This window comes from Syngnathus scovelli, chromosome 9, assembly GCF_024217435.2.
Source record: "Syngnathus scovelli strain Florida chromosome 9, RoL_Ssco_1.2, whole genome shotgun sequence".
NCBI classification, from domain to species: domain Eukaryota; kingdom Metazoa; phylum Chordata; class Actinopteri; order Syngnathiformes; family Syngnathidae; genus Syngnathus; species Syngnathus scovelli.
Window position 1 is genome coordinate 7,016,110 of NC_090855.1, and position 18,070 is coordinate 7,034,179.

General features: G+C 38.1%; 1 long non-coding RNA gene across 1 annotated transcript in view; it reads left to right on the forward strand.

The window, feature by feature from the left end:
* Positions 1–15,951, forward strand: part of LOC125975874 (uncharacterized) — an 18,298-nt gene extending 2,347 nt beyond the window's left edge. The window contains exons 2-3 of the long non-coding RNA XR_007484083.1: positions 11,615–11,721; positions 13,133–15,951. This is a non-coding gene — a long non-coding RNA (uncharacterized lncRNA). The remainder of the gene's footprint in view (positions 1–11,614; positions 11,722–13,132) is intronic.
* Positions 15,952–18,070: the final 2,119 nt, after the last annotated feature.

Below are 18,070 nucleotides of genomic sequence, written 5' to 3' on the forward strand. Positions count from 1 at the left end.
TGTGCACAGCATCATTTGACCGAATTGGGTTACCTTGTAGATGCTATTGTGATTGATATAAAGGTAGGGTGGGGTTGGGGCGATTGAATTAGGCCACAGTGGATCACAAACAGAATTGGATCACAATATGTAAAGTCTTGTCTTAATTTGCTTTTTAACCCTCTACACATTTTATGTTTTACTTGGAATAATTTATTTCAGTTGCCCACTTAACCCTGCACTTTGTTTATATTATTTATCATCGTCTGATTTGAGAACGCCATAATTCTACTTTTGTAAGACTCCGACTTTGGATATATGGAAATGAGATCCACTTTATGGCACATTTTTTTCAGTCCTACCCAAAAACCAATGTAATGTATTTTTATGTCGGGTGTTGGCTTGATTTACCTCCGTATTCTATATTTCCTGCGGCTGCTTAACTTGTTTCATTACGCCTAAGTGTCCAAAACAGCCCTGTAGCAATCATAATCCTATAGTCTGTGAAAGTCTTTGCTTTACTCCAAAGAAAAATCCATTCCTGTGCTTTCAAAGTCTAAATTTCAGCAGTGGAAGCATGTAGCTGCAGGCAGGCCTGAAGCCCACACAGCATCCATTACAGTGGAGCAATCGTGCAGTTCTCTCCACGGACAGAAAACATATTTACTTTGTTCTGCAGCAGCTTACAACTGGGGAAGTTCTTAACCTTGGCGTAACTGACACTTCACATTCCTATATTTTTTGAAAAATGAAATCAATCGCAATAGGTTGTGTAATTTATGAGTCGCTCAGATTATTTCCCTGTGAAAATAATGGTTGGCTAATGAATAATAGTTTGGAGTCATCATTTTTTTTAGATGCAGTGTTATTGTTTTCAGAAGGAATTGCAGAATATTTGTGGCTGCATATGCTGCTATCCTGCTATTGCTGAACTACCACTCAGCGCTACCGTTTGAAGCAACGATTTTGGGTCAACTCTAGCGGTTGCAGCTTGACAAATTACATTGGAAATTCACTCACATTTCCAAAGATTCTTTGCATATGCCAGCCAATGTTAGATGAGCAATATTCAATTTATTTCACCACAAACAAAGGGAGTGCGAGGACCTGTTCATTGTTGCTTGCGCTTTGACTTGTTTTGTTGTTCCACGCACATCACATAAAGCAATTATCCTGGGTCCATTTGGTTTAAAAGGTCAGTTCAGTTGGACAGTGCAACTATGGAATGACATCTCTTTATGAGTGCTTTTTGAATAGTCTATTTAGAGAACATAATTTAAAACACATTTAGCCTCCAGCACAAACGTGGCTGCTGTCTAAGTGCATTCCTGCCAGGTCATATCTCATTAGAAGAACATATTCAACAGACTTTTTTATTGTTGTCTAGTCCACTGTCTCGATCCACTTTTGATATTAATTGTAAAGTTTCCCAGCAAATGCTAGCTTGAATTTACAAGGGAAGAAAAATTATATTTTATTTATTAACCTATTGATTAACCAGTGTTGGTTTTCTTACACTGGTTCATTGATGTTTGTCTTTCCATCACCCATCATTCTAATCTTTGAACGTAAATTACAAGACAAAACAGGCAGAATGAGAAAAAAAAGTTTGTGTGCTTCGCTGCATATTGTCCCGATCTCTCAGAATGAAACAATGTTGGTTTACGTGGGTATTTGTCATGTTGTTTTTAGATGTCAAATTGTGCCTGATGTTACCAATAAAATTAAGTGAAGCAACCTTCTGAAAATGACGGGTTTGTTCAATGAGCCGAGGGACAGCTAAACGCTTTAAATAATTAATTAACCAAACTATGAAGAATTTAATGATACAATTTTCCATTAGGCTTTTGGTACACAATAAGGTTGATTATAAATGACTATAATTCCCCTCAGTGAACAAGCCATTTTCGACACATTTTGATCAGAGCCTAAGGAATTCTTGATGCCTCACCCATCTACTCCCACCTCGCTCAGCAGCCTTAATGGAGTAATGAGGTGACATTGTAAAGATGTGCTATATGCAGTAAGTGCCCACCATTTTCATACACTTTCTCACACTCTATTTAACAATCCAGGCAGTTGGAAAAATTCTCAATGTGCCATTTGTTAAATATGCTGTCCTTGAGCACACCGTAATGCCATTCTCATGTATTATGCAAACAGTGCTGATACATTATAGATAGCAATTTCAATAACCAAACAGTGGTTTTGCATACACTTGATTGCCATTCAAAATCAAATGTTGAATGCAAAGGGTATAATTATGATTGGATACAATTACCATACACCGCGTGATGGATTTGGACGTCCCTCCAAAATTGATGTAAATATAAATGAGTTAATGAATATAAAATGTATTATAAAAGTTCCTTATATTGTCTCCATAGGGCCCCTCTCTTCTTTAAACAGAAGTCATAAGGTTTCACAGCATTTTCTCTTTCGAGGTGCACTGGAATGGCCTACTATCTACAGAAATTAGTGTCTCACTCCATAAAATGTTTAAATCTCAAAGTAAGCGTTTGTGTCAGTAAGCTGTAGTAGTGAGGGCCGATTGCAAGGAATTTATGCTAATAAAATTTAAAAAAATGAAGCCGATCATTGCAGTTAAGCAACAGAACGCTTGTTGACATTAAGCATTCTGGTCTTTACGATGCTTTGGGAATATTGGTTGATTTGGCTGTGTCCAACCTTTTTTTTAATGAAATGCGACCAAATTACTGTGCAGATACTGATCTTTACTGAGCTTTTGAGATTGCTCATTGACCCATGTCTGGAGCGACAAAGTTCGGAAAATAAACGTGACTACCTTGTCGCTGGCCCTTTTATTTTGTCGTCCGATGCACGTCGCTACATTAGCAGTGAGCTGGATGAGCCAGATATTTTTTGGGATGGTAGTTGGAGTAAAAAGTTGAAGAATAACTGATCTGTAGAAATGATGCATATTAAATGTAGACTATTTTTTTTAATATACATCAATTTTACACCTAATAAATTCATTAGTGCACTTGGGGAGCCAGTCGGGAGCCAAAAGAATTGACTATATTAGGAAGGCAAGCCTCAAGAACTGGCTCTCGAAAAACAACCCAAATTCCCCCTTCCCAAATTTTTGCACACACATGCAGCAGAATTGTGCAATGTTAGTTCAGCATTGAGTCAATTTACATGATTGTTGAAATGGGGTGTTGGTGAGTAGAAGAATAAGCCAACCAAGGATAAAATGGAAAAGATATGAGTGACCAACAAGAGGGAACAAAATAAAGTTTGAATATTGGATGAGACACACTAAGAAGAAAGAAACAGAAGTAATGCAGCAGTGTCTGCTCATGAGTGCATTTTAATCAGCTGAGAAAGCACCAGAGAATTAGATAAAATGTCTTCTGAAAAGTGGGGAAGTGTAGGTGGGATTTATGGTACATTGTTCCCTACCAGAAACGAGTGCTCTTTAAATTTTAGCCCACAGAAGTCATTCATCACACACGCTCAAAGGAGTAATTTCTTTGCTGGTGCAAGATGTTAAGCCTTTTTTCAAACTTAAAACACAAAATTCTGCAACTATTTATTTTCGCTAAGTCTTGTCCTCGATGGGGTAGCATTGAGGCCATCTGATTTACCGTAATTTCCGGACTATAAGCCGCGACTTTTTCCCAAAATTTTGAACCCTGCGGCTTATAGTCAGGTGCGGCTTATGTAAGATTTTTTCGTGATTTTTGTGATAACTATCACTTTTATACACTTGTAAAAAGGCTGTGGACCACTGTTGTGCGGTATCTTGAAGAAAAAAACAACAAAAATACTATTTTGAAACACTACTGTGGCTGCTGCTTATTCTGGCTGTGTTGGTTGTGACTATTATGATCTTTAGTAGGAATGCACGCTAGGTGATCTGCGTCAAAGGGCTCTAAACCCTTTCTCTTACTCTGCCATGTGACTCAGAGATTACACAAAGCAGTGGCGCTGTTTGGACCATCTGCATTGTATTAAAACCCAATCAATCAGCACTTAAATTCAATTCTTCTGACATTTTGCTCACCAAAAACGAGTTGTAATGAATGTGAACTTTTAATGCATTTTATTCAGAAGGTTACTTTGAACCCTGTGGCTTAAATGGCGGTGCGGCGTATTTATGGATTTTTACTGCTTTCTGTGTACTGTCTTTCTTTGTAAAAAAAACTCATGTGCATGTGCGGCTTATAGTCCGGTGCGGCTTATGTAAGAAAAAAACTAAAATATCCCTGAATTGTAGCTGGTGCGGCTTATAGTCCGGTGCGGCTTATAGTCCGGAAATTACGGTACAGTAGATTTGAAGGATCTTTGCAATTTTTGTAGTACTGGATTATATGGAAGAAGGGGTCTAGTTTCAAAACAACCGGCTGACATTACGATCACTAAAAAAAATATGCTTTATGTATATTACAGATGACTGGTTGAATACCAAATATGTTGATGTTACAATCAGTCTGAATCTGACTTGTTCCCCACAGGATGGCATATTCATGTCTAGTGTCTGACAGCTGAGCTGGATCCCTGTGGCTAGTATGCAGTGGGCCCAACCCAATCCGAGCACTGCAGAGTAATAAAAAACTGCAGCATGCATTCCCATCTGACCTATCGCAGAGGATAGGTGCCTAATAAAAGAGATATAACTAGCCTGTCATCAAACAGAATGGAAACAACTGTAGACCACATTCTTATTTTATGTTATATGCAGCAAAATGAAATCTACTTTTGAATTGTACTCAGGGCCAGACAAAAAAAAATCCTCTGTATGTGCTTTTATTGCACCCGTGATTCCACTATATCAGCCAAGGTTGTTATGTCTGTGATTTACACATGTAAATAATGCAACAACTGGAAATGGCATACTCAGGAAATAAGTCAGACAAACAATTAAAGCAAGTCCCACTAATTAGCACTGGTGTCCTCAATAGGGAATGATCTGAAAGAAATGACAGTCTCAAGTAAAGGTGTCTATGCTACAATATGTATTTTATCTTGTATTTTAGTATAACATTTTGTACAGCTGGTCCTTGGTTACAAAGCAGTCATAATGTATTCTTAAAACGCTTGGGGATATTCTTATTCATCCAGAACAATAATCCGTCAGACAACATTTAGGCTATGCTCAATAAAAAATATATATATTTTGGTGTTATCTGAAAATTTTGTCTTCAAGTAATTTGATTTATTAGGCAAAGTAAACCAATTGTATGTCCTAATTTCAGATATTTAAATTGGACGTAGTAGTACATATTGTAAAGAATAATTTAACTTTAAAATGAAAGATTTTCCTTTAAGTATACCAAGTTTGTATGTTTGAACAAAGTGTATAATTTAAAAAATAAATGGCGTATTGCCTAATAAAAAAGATTTATTGTCATGAGACTGAAATCTAATATATTTGAAATGATAGACAAGGCAAGGGCCACATTTAAAAACAAAAGAACCAAAGACATTTTGAGAATTGTAAAAAAAAAAAAAAAAAGAGCTTAATAAAGTCTGTAATTCACTGAGGGGTGAAGCTTTGCACACACTCGCAAGCTGTCAACAATGTTTTCTTATTTATATTTTTATTTATTTATTTTGTTTGTTTGTGTTTTTGTTTTTTTAATTGAAATATTTTTTAACTTAGGCTCAATAGCATTTATACTTGGGACTGACTTCATACTCACAACAAATCCCTTAATGAAGCCTTTTACTGTTGAATGAACTATTTGGGCCTGACCTTGAAGGAATCCTGACCAAAAAAAAAAAAAAAACATTTGCTTTGTACACACACACTTGCAAGCCTCCGGTGCTCAATGAGATACAGCCTGGGAAACTTGTTCATGACCCAAGTGTTCCATCAACGTCTTGTCTTTGGGTGGGTGCAAATAATCCCAAATAATCCTCTTTCCCAGTGACAAAGATTGCCATACTTCTGTGCTCCACGTTGTCAGCTTCCTTTTCCGCTTACACACCCAAAAAAAAAAAAACAGCAATGCAATTAATACCTGGGAAGCTAGAAGAAAGAACAGTTGAGCACTAATTCCTCAAGGAAGGACAATTTACTTACATTTCCTGAAAATGCACAAAAAACAGGAATGCAATTAATACCTGGGGAGCTAGAAGAAAGAAGAGTTGGGCACTACTTTCTTAAAGAAGGACAATTTACTTACGTTTCCTGAGAATGTACAGAAAAGCAGCAATTCGATTAATACCTGGGTAGCTAGAAGAAAGATCAGTTGAGCACTACTTCCTTTAAAAAGGACAATTTACTAGGTAGTACATGACAGATGCAAGATAAAGCCGACAGCAGGAGTCACCAACACGGTGCCCGCAGGCACCAGGTAGCCCGCAAGGATCACTTGAGTAGCCCGCAGGCTTGTTCAATAAAGAGCTCAGCAGTGATGGGACATTTGTTATTTCCCAGGAATGTTCCAGTAGTGATCATTTGAAGGACTGTACACTGGCAGATATTTGTAGAACTAAAATGTACGTATATTGATATTGCTCTGTTTCTCAATTATTGTGAGAAATGCTTAACATGGTCACTTTCTTCTCTTAAATGAATATCATTAATGCTAATAATAACATATAATAGTAACTATTAGATTCCTTTGGACAACTGGATTGTTTTTTTGGACTCTGCTGATACTGATATTTGACTTAATGAAATTCCAATAACCGATTAAACAGCCTATTAATTTAAAAAAATATAATTGATAAAATAACCTCTGTTTTGCTTCTTTTAGAAATATATTCTGCTGGGAAAAAAAAAATTGCTCCGATCAACAAAATAAATGTGCCCACATTTTTGAGTGTGTCACATTAATGTTCCCTGGCCTTGACGTATGTAAAGAAAAACTAAGAGTGGACCGTCAATCAAAGAGCCACTAAATAGCTCAACCAGCAATTTTATCTTTTCATAGTAAAATGTAACTTAAAGCAGTATGAAAATGGCATTGGTGCCATTAAGGAGCCTACAGGACCTCTATCAAACCAAAGTGCTTGGAAAAGTACATCCAATTAATCTGAGAGCATTACAAGGTTTGACAGACAGTGGCTGTTTTTGACAGAAAGTGCCTTGGAGCATTGAATGAAGTAGTTTGCAAAAAGACTGCTGGCCATCGCTGCCCAGCTCTGCTCTTAGGAGTCACAGGAAGTCTTTCACACATGACGCTATTAAGAAACGTGTCTGACTGACTGACTATTCTATAGCTCTATACAATACAATACATTATGTGTAATTATGTTCCTCAGTGCTGTGCTAATAATTACCATAGATTTTCTTTCTGTTGCTAAGCTTTTTTGTTTTTGTTTTTTTGCTTGCTGTGTTTCATTTAATCACTGCAATTTCCCATCAAATACTGTTCTTGTTACAGAAATTATATTAATTTTTCCGTGCTATAGTGAGTGTGTGTGTGTGTTTCTATGATATCTGGCAGTGTGATCGATGTTCATCACTGCTTTACCAAAAGGCCAGTGATCTTCTCAGTGGGTGAATTGCCTGATTGTGGAATGGAATTGTCATTAGTCGATGTCCAGTCAGCATAGGTCTCTCATTTGTGTCGCCTCCTGGCCAATCATATGCCCATTAGTCTTCATTTTGCCTTTTATGGCTTAGACCTGCTTGGTGCAATCAGCTACTGCTCTCATTTTGCCACGTTGCTTTTATCTATACAATCGAAAAGCCAGGGCTGGCTTCCCTCCAGCCAATAACTTCTCCATTACTCACCGATAAAGGCACACGTGTACTTCCAACAAAAACAACCTCCAATGGCCCTGACCTTAGCCAAGGTTATACAATCCCAGACATTTCTGACTGTCTCATTCGATAAATCAAATTGTGACCAGTCATTGATGGTGTAGTGATACATCAGTGTAGACCGTGTTGGCTCGATCAGTTCACACACCCTCATCGCTTTTTTGTGGCCGTCGTTGCGGTAGTTGCACACAACCACATAAAACAAATAACTTTTCTTTTAAAAAACAAAAACAAATGGCACACTGTATAAATAATATTGTCAAGCATAAACAGAATGAATTAAGTCATTGAGTTCAAGTCAATGATGCCAGTTGCCAGTTCAAGTCAGGTCCACTTGAGTCCAAGCCATATGATTTGAGTCCCCCAACTGCGCACCTCTCCCAATATTGTGGCTGGGCAGAAGATATTTCTGTTTTCTTACCTCGGTTCACACAGTAAGAAACTGTATGGCTTGATTTATAACTAAAGTTGACTCCTTCCCTGGACCTGATAACATCTGTGAACAAACCTTAAGACACTGTGCTGAGCAGCTGGGAAAGTTCTTCAAGCGATTCTTCCAGAGCTCTATTAATAGCAGAACAGTGCCAGGTCTGTTGAAACAGTCAAGTGTGATCCCAATCCCTAAGAAGGGCTCTGCAGAGGTCCTAAATGACATAAGACCAGTGGCTTTAACATTCCTAGAGACGAGGACCCTGGAGTGGGTTGTCAAGAGCTTTAAAATGGAATTGTAGGCCCTATGATTGACCCTCTGCAATTCACTTACAGGTCTGGTAGGAGTGTGGATTTTCATTATAGACACCATCCACAATCGCCAAACACAATTGCCAGCCTCTTGTTTGCCGATCTTTCATTTGGTTTCAACACCATGCTGCCTGACATTCTTGCACTTCCATCTAGACCATCATCTTGTTTTGTGGATCGTCAGCATCCTAACAAGGAGGTCACAGAGAGTGTTAGTGGATAGTAAATTGTCAGATGTTGCTCACACATCGACTGGCTCCTCCGCAGGGGTGTGTTTTATCACCCCTTTTGTATAAGGTTTAGGGTTATGGTAGCTGTATACAGATGACTGTTGATCAACTCAACCAAATAGTTACTTGGTTAAGTTTGCTGACAATGCTGTGTCACTTTCTTTGCTCACTGCTCTATCGTTAGGTCATGTTCCTTCTCTGCAGAAATTCACATTGATTCCCATTTAGAGCTAAATATAAATAAAACTGAGGACACGATTGTGACTTTTTCAGAGACAAATGGCAGAGGCAGTACTCTCTACAATAAAAAATGAGCCTGTGAGGGTCGGTCATGAGTATAAATATCGGGGAACCATCTTCCGTGAACTGCTTAAAATTTCAAATAACACTGGAGAGCTCATGAAAAATTGCCACCAAAGGCAATATATTTAAAGGAAATTAAGGAGTTTTGATGTCAGCAAAACAATATGGTAGCATTTTATCAAGCCTTTGAGACTATTCTTCCATTTTCATATAATTGTTGGTTGCATACTGTCTTTGTCCTTTACCAATCACAGTTGAACAGAGTTACAAATCTATGTTCTAAAACCATCAGTCAGCTATGAAGATCTTTTCCTGCGCTTTGTGACCAGCAGATGCCCACAGGCTTCTCAGAGACCCTGCTCATGTTTTCATTACATCATGTGAGTGGCTTTCCTTGGGGCGCAGGCTAAGCTGTGTTGGTTGTAGAACTTAAAGAAAGACGTCTACATTTATTTCTTCAGTATTCCCCCTTCTTTCTCCAGCATGGTGTTATCACAGTGGTTAAAACATGAGTTATGTAGGATTAAGTGAATTTAATGTTTTTATGGATATTTATTTATGACTGCTATTAAGTTACTCTCTGTGCCTCTAATTGCTCTCTAGGGATAGATATGTGATTGATTGATGATTGATTAATTATGTAATTGATTGATTAAACCAAGTAATGATTTGACTCGACTTGCTTGAAATGTTGGTTTTCTTAAAAAATAATTCATGAATTTCCTTTCAGTGGAAAAAATATGTCCCATTCTTTGAAATGTATCTTATTGATTCACTTAAAATCAGCGATAGATAAAATATTGTTTGCATTGGCAACTTCTTTTCTCAGTGACACAGCACCCATGTTGAAATGACAAGCAGTTCTTCAAATGTAATTTTTCAGAATGTTTTCCTGTTCGCTACAAAGATCGGGGGTGAAAGATAAAATGTCCCTTATTGTCACTGCTGTATTACTGTTTCTTCCTAACACTCCTCATTATGGCTTTGTTTGGATGAGAGGAGCAATCATTTGTGTCTGAGCTTTGTTTTCTTGGCCTGTGGAAGAGTTGCTCTGGGGGGACTCAACCAGCCATTCACGATAAATGGGATGTGGCATGGCAATCTGTGGAAAGAAGCTCAGGTCATAATATGTGCCCTCATACATAAATTACGTAGTTAATGCACAGCTAATCTTCCAGACAGACATAGTTTCGCCCGCTGGTAATATGTATAGGCAGTGCATCTGCAAGATTGACATCAGCATCTGTATTGGCAGTTTAATGAACATTTGTAATTGTCTCTTCAGGCATTTTGTAAATCTCTTTTGTGAGGTGTACAAAATGTAATTGCATGGAAATTTTGTTGAGTTTTGTTGAGTCTTGCTACCTTCAATTTTATCTTCAGAAACTGAAACCATGCATGCTCTTCTGGGTTTAGGTCAGTGACTGACTGTGAGGTTGCCATTAAGAATACAGCTGAACCTTTATTTTTTTATTCTAAGCGACTTTCGGTCTAACGGGGTTTGGTCACTGATTTAGTGAACTAGTATCTTATATGGACATACAAAGCCGGTACGAAGCTAAATTACGAGCAGGTTAACCTTAGCGCTAGTGATTTAATTTCCGTGACTAATTTAAAGGCACTTGATAAGACATCGGAACAGCACTCCATTGTGTGACCACAAAGATGGAGATTGTAAAGGTTGTTTGACTTTATGACTGCTTATGCTAATAGGGTAGGTCGTCTGTACATGACCACTACTCCGACTGGTAATGTAAGATTTTTTAATAATTATATCGTATTTTAATTTTAACCCAGAAGAATTATGTTATCCTCAAATGCAAACACATGTATCTTAGTAATTTCCCAACACTCTTGTATGCATGGCTCTGATTTTATTATCTGATTTATTTATCCAACACTTTCTAAATAATGTGTTTTGGGGGTTAACGCGATTCCCAAATTCTGGATCCCAAATTCTGTGTAAAATCGAGGTTCCGAATTTTTCTTCCTTCAAATGTTTTTGTGTTGCTTTTCACAGACTTTTGTTGTTTTAACTGTATCATCATAAAATCATTTCACATCCGCCTGTTTGTGCAACATGTTTTCATTTCATTGTACATAGATGTGAATGTATCGTGAATGGCTGTTTGTATGTGTTTCGCGTGCCTAACTACCCACCAGTCCAGCATTCTTCTAAAAACAACTGGAATAGGGTCAAGTTACTTACAACCCTAATAAAGAAATAAGGTATAGAAACTGAATGGATAGATGATAATTTACCAACAATATAAATTATGTAGCTATTACTGTATATATTACAATAGCTAAACTGGACACCTCAACAACTAATATGGTGTTTGACCAGAAAACTAACTCAAATTTGTGACTGCTCAATGAATGAATAACACATTCAACAACAATTTTATTTGGTCATAATATTTCACTGGCGGTTTTACGGCTTATTCTGCCAGCTTCAAAAAGCCATCACGCTGCTTTAATGAGTCTCGTGAACAAACCCATTTTGTTGCGTGACAAAGGGAGTATGCTGCACGAGGCTGTAGTAAAGAGCGTTGACCTTGAAAACTAAAGATTTATTGAAAAATTGTAACTGTACCCAATTCTCTGCCCTCCATAGGTACTCTGCATGTATGTACATGACCATCACTGAAGCAAATACCAATCTCGATACATGGCCGATGATGCATATAAAGAGTCTGACTTCATGGAATTCCAGAAGTAGAGGTTAGTGGCGCTGAAAGTTCTTGATCCAAAAGGTGACATGTGGTTTGTGATCCTAAGGTGGGAAAACAGACAGAGGAGCATCTTGGTTAACATTCTTCATTGGCACTCACTATTGAGAATAAGGAAATGAGGAAATTTAGGCTTTGATTATATTCTCATTTTTGAGTGCCGGGTTTGTTTTTTCTTTAATGGCAATAATAAATTAGATCTCCGTACATAGTGCCTATAAAAGCCTTTGCTTTCAACACAATTCAACCCAACCTGCTAAGAGAAATTGTGGTGTGGCCAATCTCACACTCACAGCATAAGATAACAAGACTACATCACAAACCAAGCACATTATGTTAGGATGCAGGACTCCCATCATGACGTGCTTATCTGCAGCATCGGGACACCACAAGGAACTGCTCTCGTGCCTGTCCTATTCACCATTACACAGTGGCGACAGCACTCCTCTCTGACGATTCTGCCATTTTTTTAATTCATCAAAGAGTACAGAGAATTTACAGAGGGCTTTGTGGAATGTTGAAAATTGAAAGGCTCAATATTAACTTTGAAAGGAGCTGTTGGAGGATTTTTAGCATGCGCTGCCACTCTACAGCTGCAGTAAATAAAAAGTCAGTCAGCTAACCATGAAAGTGTCTCAACCTCTAAGTACCTGGGTGTCCACATTAACAATAAACTCGCCTAGCATGCCAACATGGATGTTGGTTACAGCCGGTCAGAGAAGAGTATTCTGGCTCAGGAGGATGAGAGCCTTTGGTATTCAGGGGATGCTCATGAAGACCTTTTATGACTGGTTGCAAATGTTATCTTTTACGGCGTGGTCTGCTGGTGGCACATCTGCTTGAGACAAAAAGAGGCCATCTTTGTCTTGGGATGTTCCCTGTAGTCAATGGACACAGTGAGCGGCAGGATGATGAAGGCTAAGCTATCATCCATGCTGGACAACTCTGCCCACCCCCTCCAGGACACTCTGACAGCACTGGTTCTTTTAGCAACAGACTTTTCCACTCACGCTGTCTGAAGGAGATAATTTTACAGCTCCTTCCAGCCTGAAGCTTTTAGAGTCTACAACCCAAACAATGGACTGTTTATGCAAGGATAATGGTTTTTCTGCAACATGCTTCTTTTTGCATGATGATGAATTTCAATGCACCAATGTCAAACTCAACTCTGATATTTATGGCCTCTTCATAAGAAAATCATTGTGTGAACCCCACTTCTCTCTGCACAATGTACAGGTGCCTGACTATACAGTATGTTAACGTCCCTGAGCACATAAAATGTGTCAATTTTCTGTGTTCTCCTTGCATGCAATTTTTAATTTCCTGTATTCAGTGTTATTGCTGAACTGATACAAATTTCCCCAATATGGGACAAATCTTATCTTACCTTCTCTTTTTTTTAGGTCCAACCACATTTTACTTTGTCTCAGGACCTTCTACATCCAGCAAGGAAAACTGGATGCCTACGTGGTCCCCCACCTTCACTCAGTGGTGCCCAGTGCTTTGTGACTTAGGTCCAAATTGTGATTTAAATCAGTGGGGAGATTGTAATTTTGACGATCTTCGTAGCAGCCTCCCACAGCCGGAAAGCAAGTCCCTGTGGATCTCCCCAGCTACGATACACATCTGATTCAGGTACAAGGTGCCAACCGGTCACCTGCTGGGGCTCAGGTTTGAGCAAAACAAGCATGACTGTTGTCAAGATTGGAAAAAAAATTCATTTTCACAGAAACGCGCGGTGTTCCTGATGTCAAAATTTAGTCAGCCGTTTTGATCTGAGTCATTGCTACAGTACTACACAATTAATTTTTGTGTTCGCTCCATTAACCAAGTTACTTAATCCATGTCAAGATATAAGTTGATATATTCATTATTATCCCCAGAGCCCCCATAAAGGCAGTAAGGCAGGTAGTGGACACATCCTCTAACACAGTCGCCACAGTGTTGTCGTAACCATTATCTTAACAAATAAATTTTATTAAGCTTAATTCAGCTTAGCGTATATTTGTCATTGTGGATGTCCTTTGCATTGGTGCAAAATGGAGACAATTATAACGTTTCTGCCTTTCTTGTAGCTGAATCAGATCAGAACCATAATATTAGAGGCAACTCTCTGTATGATAGTTGACTTGTATACTTCCATTGTTACAAGACCTGACTCACCCTGCACAACAGCCCTTGGTTATCAATCACCTGATTTGACTCATTTGCACATGACGTTATACCAGTAACAACTTTGCACTCTTCAAAGTCAACTTTGTTTAGATTTTGGCTCTGTACCTCTATAAGGTTCAGTTTATGCTCTTCAGAAAAACTTCTATTTAAACTTCTGTGATAAGAGCATGCAGTTTATTACCCTGCAGAACATCTACCAAAGATTAGTGGCAAGATACCAGAAAGGTAAATGTGAAGGTATTTTGTCTCATCTAGAATGTGATGAAAAAAGTTTTGTGGTTTAATCCGTTCCTTGAGCATCAGTAGGCAGCAACGAAATCAGGTTTAAGGACTGAATGAAGATCTTGTGACAGTGTCTTGATCACTAAAATTGACATTATATTGTGTATAGTTAATGAACATAGAGGTTGATTTATTCTGTAAATGATGCTGTTTTTTGACATTTTAAAGTGGAAATGGCAAATATGCAACCATACTGGGTGGTGACCGCAACAGCAGAAGCTGGGTCGAAAGATGTGAAATCAAATGCAACCTCTCTGGCACAGAAGGACCCTAAGCTGGTGTGCAAGGTTGAGATGTTTCATTATAAAGTTACATGCAGTATTGTGATAGTCGCGCTCAACCCGAAACACAGCTTGAGCTTCGGATTCACTCCTTGGTAGAGAGATTAGACTTTTTTACACTCTGCAGTATGCTGCCCCATTCCTATTGACCTTGGCTCTTTGGCGAAACATTGGGGTTCATGCCAGTGGATCAAAGGGTTATCCTATTTAAAAGTTAGCCTGTCAGTATTGGGACGGGTCCTGCCTGTTATTTGTGCCTAATCACCAAACAACAGCATCCTCCCTTTTTGGAGACCTTGGAGAAGGTACTGGGGCACAGACCCATAGTATTGTGACCAGTGGAAAGTGTTGGTCCAAGCTTGAATGACACCTTGTGTTAGACCTCACTTTGAGCTGAATAATACAGTCAAGGAATTAGCATCTTTCCTCATTAGATAAATTTTTCTCTGTGAATAAATGTACAAACTGTTGATTGTTCTTCTGTTTAATGATGAAGTGATGATTGGCTACTTTTGCTGTGGGAAAAAGGACTGGTGCCTGGTCAATTGGCACTTTTGTTCCTTCACCTTTCTCTCCCTCGCTTGCTTTTTGAAAGAAAATTGGCGATGCAGTTTAATCAACAGTTTGAAAATGTCATTCTCCAGTTACCTTTTTCGGTACTGCATTGGTTGACTGGCAGATGAGGCAAAGGCACTTCCACTGTTTACAGTATACCACTGTGGGTGGGAGGTAAAGTGGTATATTTGGGGCATCTTACTTTGTCCAGCATAGTGACCCACTTTCATATACTTTTATACATGTCTTAAGTAGAAGAAATATATTGCAGTAACTCTTTACAGCACTCGGCAAGTTGTATATATGGTAATTTATGTGTCGGAGAAGATTTCAGACTGGTTGTCCAGTTTTTCAATCAAATGACAAATGTGATAGTAGTTTTAATGAATGATTACCAAAGGTCTACTTTTTTAAAGACTATGACAACTTCCTTTACCATTATTGATTACAATCGACGCACGTTAAAATGTATTCTATGTTGTGTAATGATAACACAATCGAAAACTACTTCACTTAGCATTTCCTGGTCTCCTGACCTTTTCATATGTTGTTACAAGAATATAATTTGAAATTATCAGTTACAATAGAGTATATTAATATGTTTGTCTTGTTTATACTTAACAGCCACTTCACATTGCTATAAAAATGTTTTGAAGGCTTAAACTTTGTTCAGTGCATTTGCTCTGCCAATGTTTTGTGGCATATACTAAAAACAATATGGTAAAATAGCTTGTCATGTCTTTTTTTATATAATTACATAAAAGCAGTTATTGCCAAATAGTTGTCAACAAGTGTCAGCTAATAACACGCATGGTTGTTTACCCCAAGTCCTTAAAGACAGACAAAGGCACTGATTTACATCCTGCACCCTTTTCCTCTTGTGTCCATATTTAATGGCCTCGAATGAAGATAAAAAAAAAGATAAAAAATCTAATTGAGGGGACTCTAGAGGTTTGCTCTGATGTTTCACTTTGCGAGTCCACGCTTTACAAATTACAGGTTTTCTCTGTGGTTCATAAGAGGATGGTTTGAGGAGGGTGCTGGAGAGGGGAGGGGGGCATCTCTTTGACAGAATTGTAAAGCGGCAGAATGAACAGATGTCTCCCAATGATTAATGTTCCTCCCCGCCTTGCCTCAGAGGTGCTACATGCCCATGCATCTCTAACCCTACACCAGCGCTTTATAAAGCTAATTTCTTTAACTTGCAGCTTTCTCTGTCTTTTTACAGATGTTCCTCTCCTCGATTGGACAATATCAATTATAGCAGCCTTACAATTCGGATGTTATGGTAACTGATGCACAGGACACAAAGGACATTACAAATACATATTTTTTACTATGTAGTGAAAGGGTTTAAATGGAAATTTCCCTGCACTGGAACATGGCAAGAATACAGATGGCAAGTTGTGTTGAAGGACTGAAAGCGAGTGTAAAAGAATCAGAAACACCAGTTTTTCTCTGAAGTTGAAAACAATTCAGATTTACCAAAATCTTAATATGTTTGATGAAGGGAGATATTCTAAATTCAAAATTGTATTATTTGCAGCCTGGAACACAATGTTAATTTTCACAGTACAGCATCTATCATTTAAAAACATATTTATTCACACTTGTATTTCCAAATGTATATTTTAAGATCTCCCCTCATCCTAAATGTATTTACTGTAATCATGGTAGCGTCAGCGATGTAGAACAACAGTGACCCCTGCTGCAACCGTCTGGGAAGGGGTAAACCCACAAACTGTCTGGGGGGAAATAGCCCATTAAATTCTAGCACTGCATGGTAATGACTACCAGGCATATGGTAAAGGGCTCATATTAAATATTTACACTCTTGGTTAATATTTTATAGAGTAATTTTGTATTTAATTGGAATTCATACTTGATATAAATACATAACTAAGTGGGACATACTGTTCTCAAATTGACAATGGCCCCAACTCCCCTAATACAAACACATACATACAGACACACAGACACACACACACACATGCATTCGCACAAATTAGGGAAGTAATTGCAAATTTCCCTATTGGGGACTCAACTATTATCCTACCTTAAATATGACATACTCTGTACATTAAGCATATGTGGTGCTTATTACAGTTAACACGTACAACCATGCATGGGCAATAAGTACTGTGAGCCGCTTTGCTGCTATGCTGGGTTTTTCGTTGCCGTTTATCGGTGCTGCTCAGTTTTGTGTTCTCCTGCGGGTATTAGGTCAAAACCATAATTCGGATCTATGACAATTGACAGTTCAAAACATAAAGTTAATCAAAGTTAATTCTCAGATATGCATATTTACCACTGAAGACAAATGTTGGTAAGAAATCATTTACCAGATGCATTATTGATATTGAATTCCAAGACTGAGCGAAATATCCAATTGGATATTCCAACTGATCCATTGCATCTAAAATGAGAACAATAATTGGGGTCATCCTAACAGAACATTTCAGAGAATTGTCAAGTAAGTTATTTACCTTGTCCTGGAACACGTTTAGCTGAAACATGTTGTATTTTTGTTTTGTTACCCATATGTACCTGAAATATTGCCCACTAAGCTCTTGTTGGCTTGAATGCCTCATCATCTGCATCATTTTAGAGTAGTATGTATGAGTGAAATCTCAAGGATTGCTTAACATATGGATTTTCAAACACCGCCCCCCCCCCTCACACACACACACCCTACCACAACCCCCACACAGTCTCCCAGCAAAAATGATGTCAACTAGAACAAATATAAGCACTGTGATAATGTGCATTAATTTATTTTTTACCAAGCACATGCAAAATGTTTTTTAAATTTGAATTTGAAATTTCCAAGTCTGTTTCCAAAATCTTTGTGTGAATTGCACAAATTTAAAACCACATTTTGACTCCCCCAAAATGTTTTGTCTTGTACGTATAGCCAATGTCATAAATTATGGAAATGAAATTTAAAAAAAAAAATCCACTCTGCACAATGTGATATTTAAATTCAATGAAATACACATTTGGTTATTTGACAGCAACGTGTCTTCTGAAATATGGTGTAGGATGGAC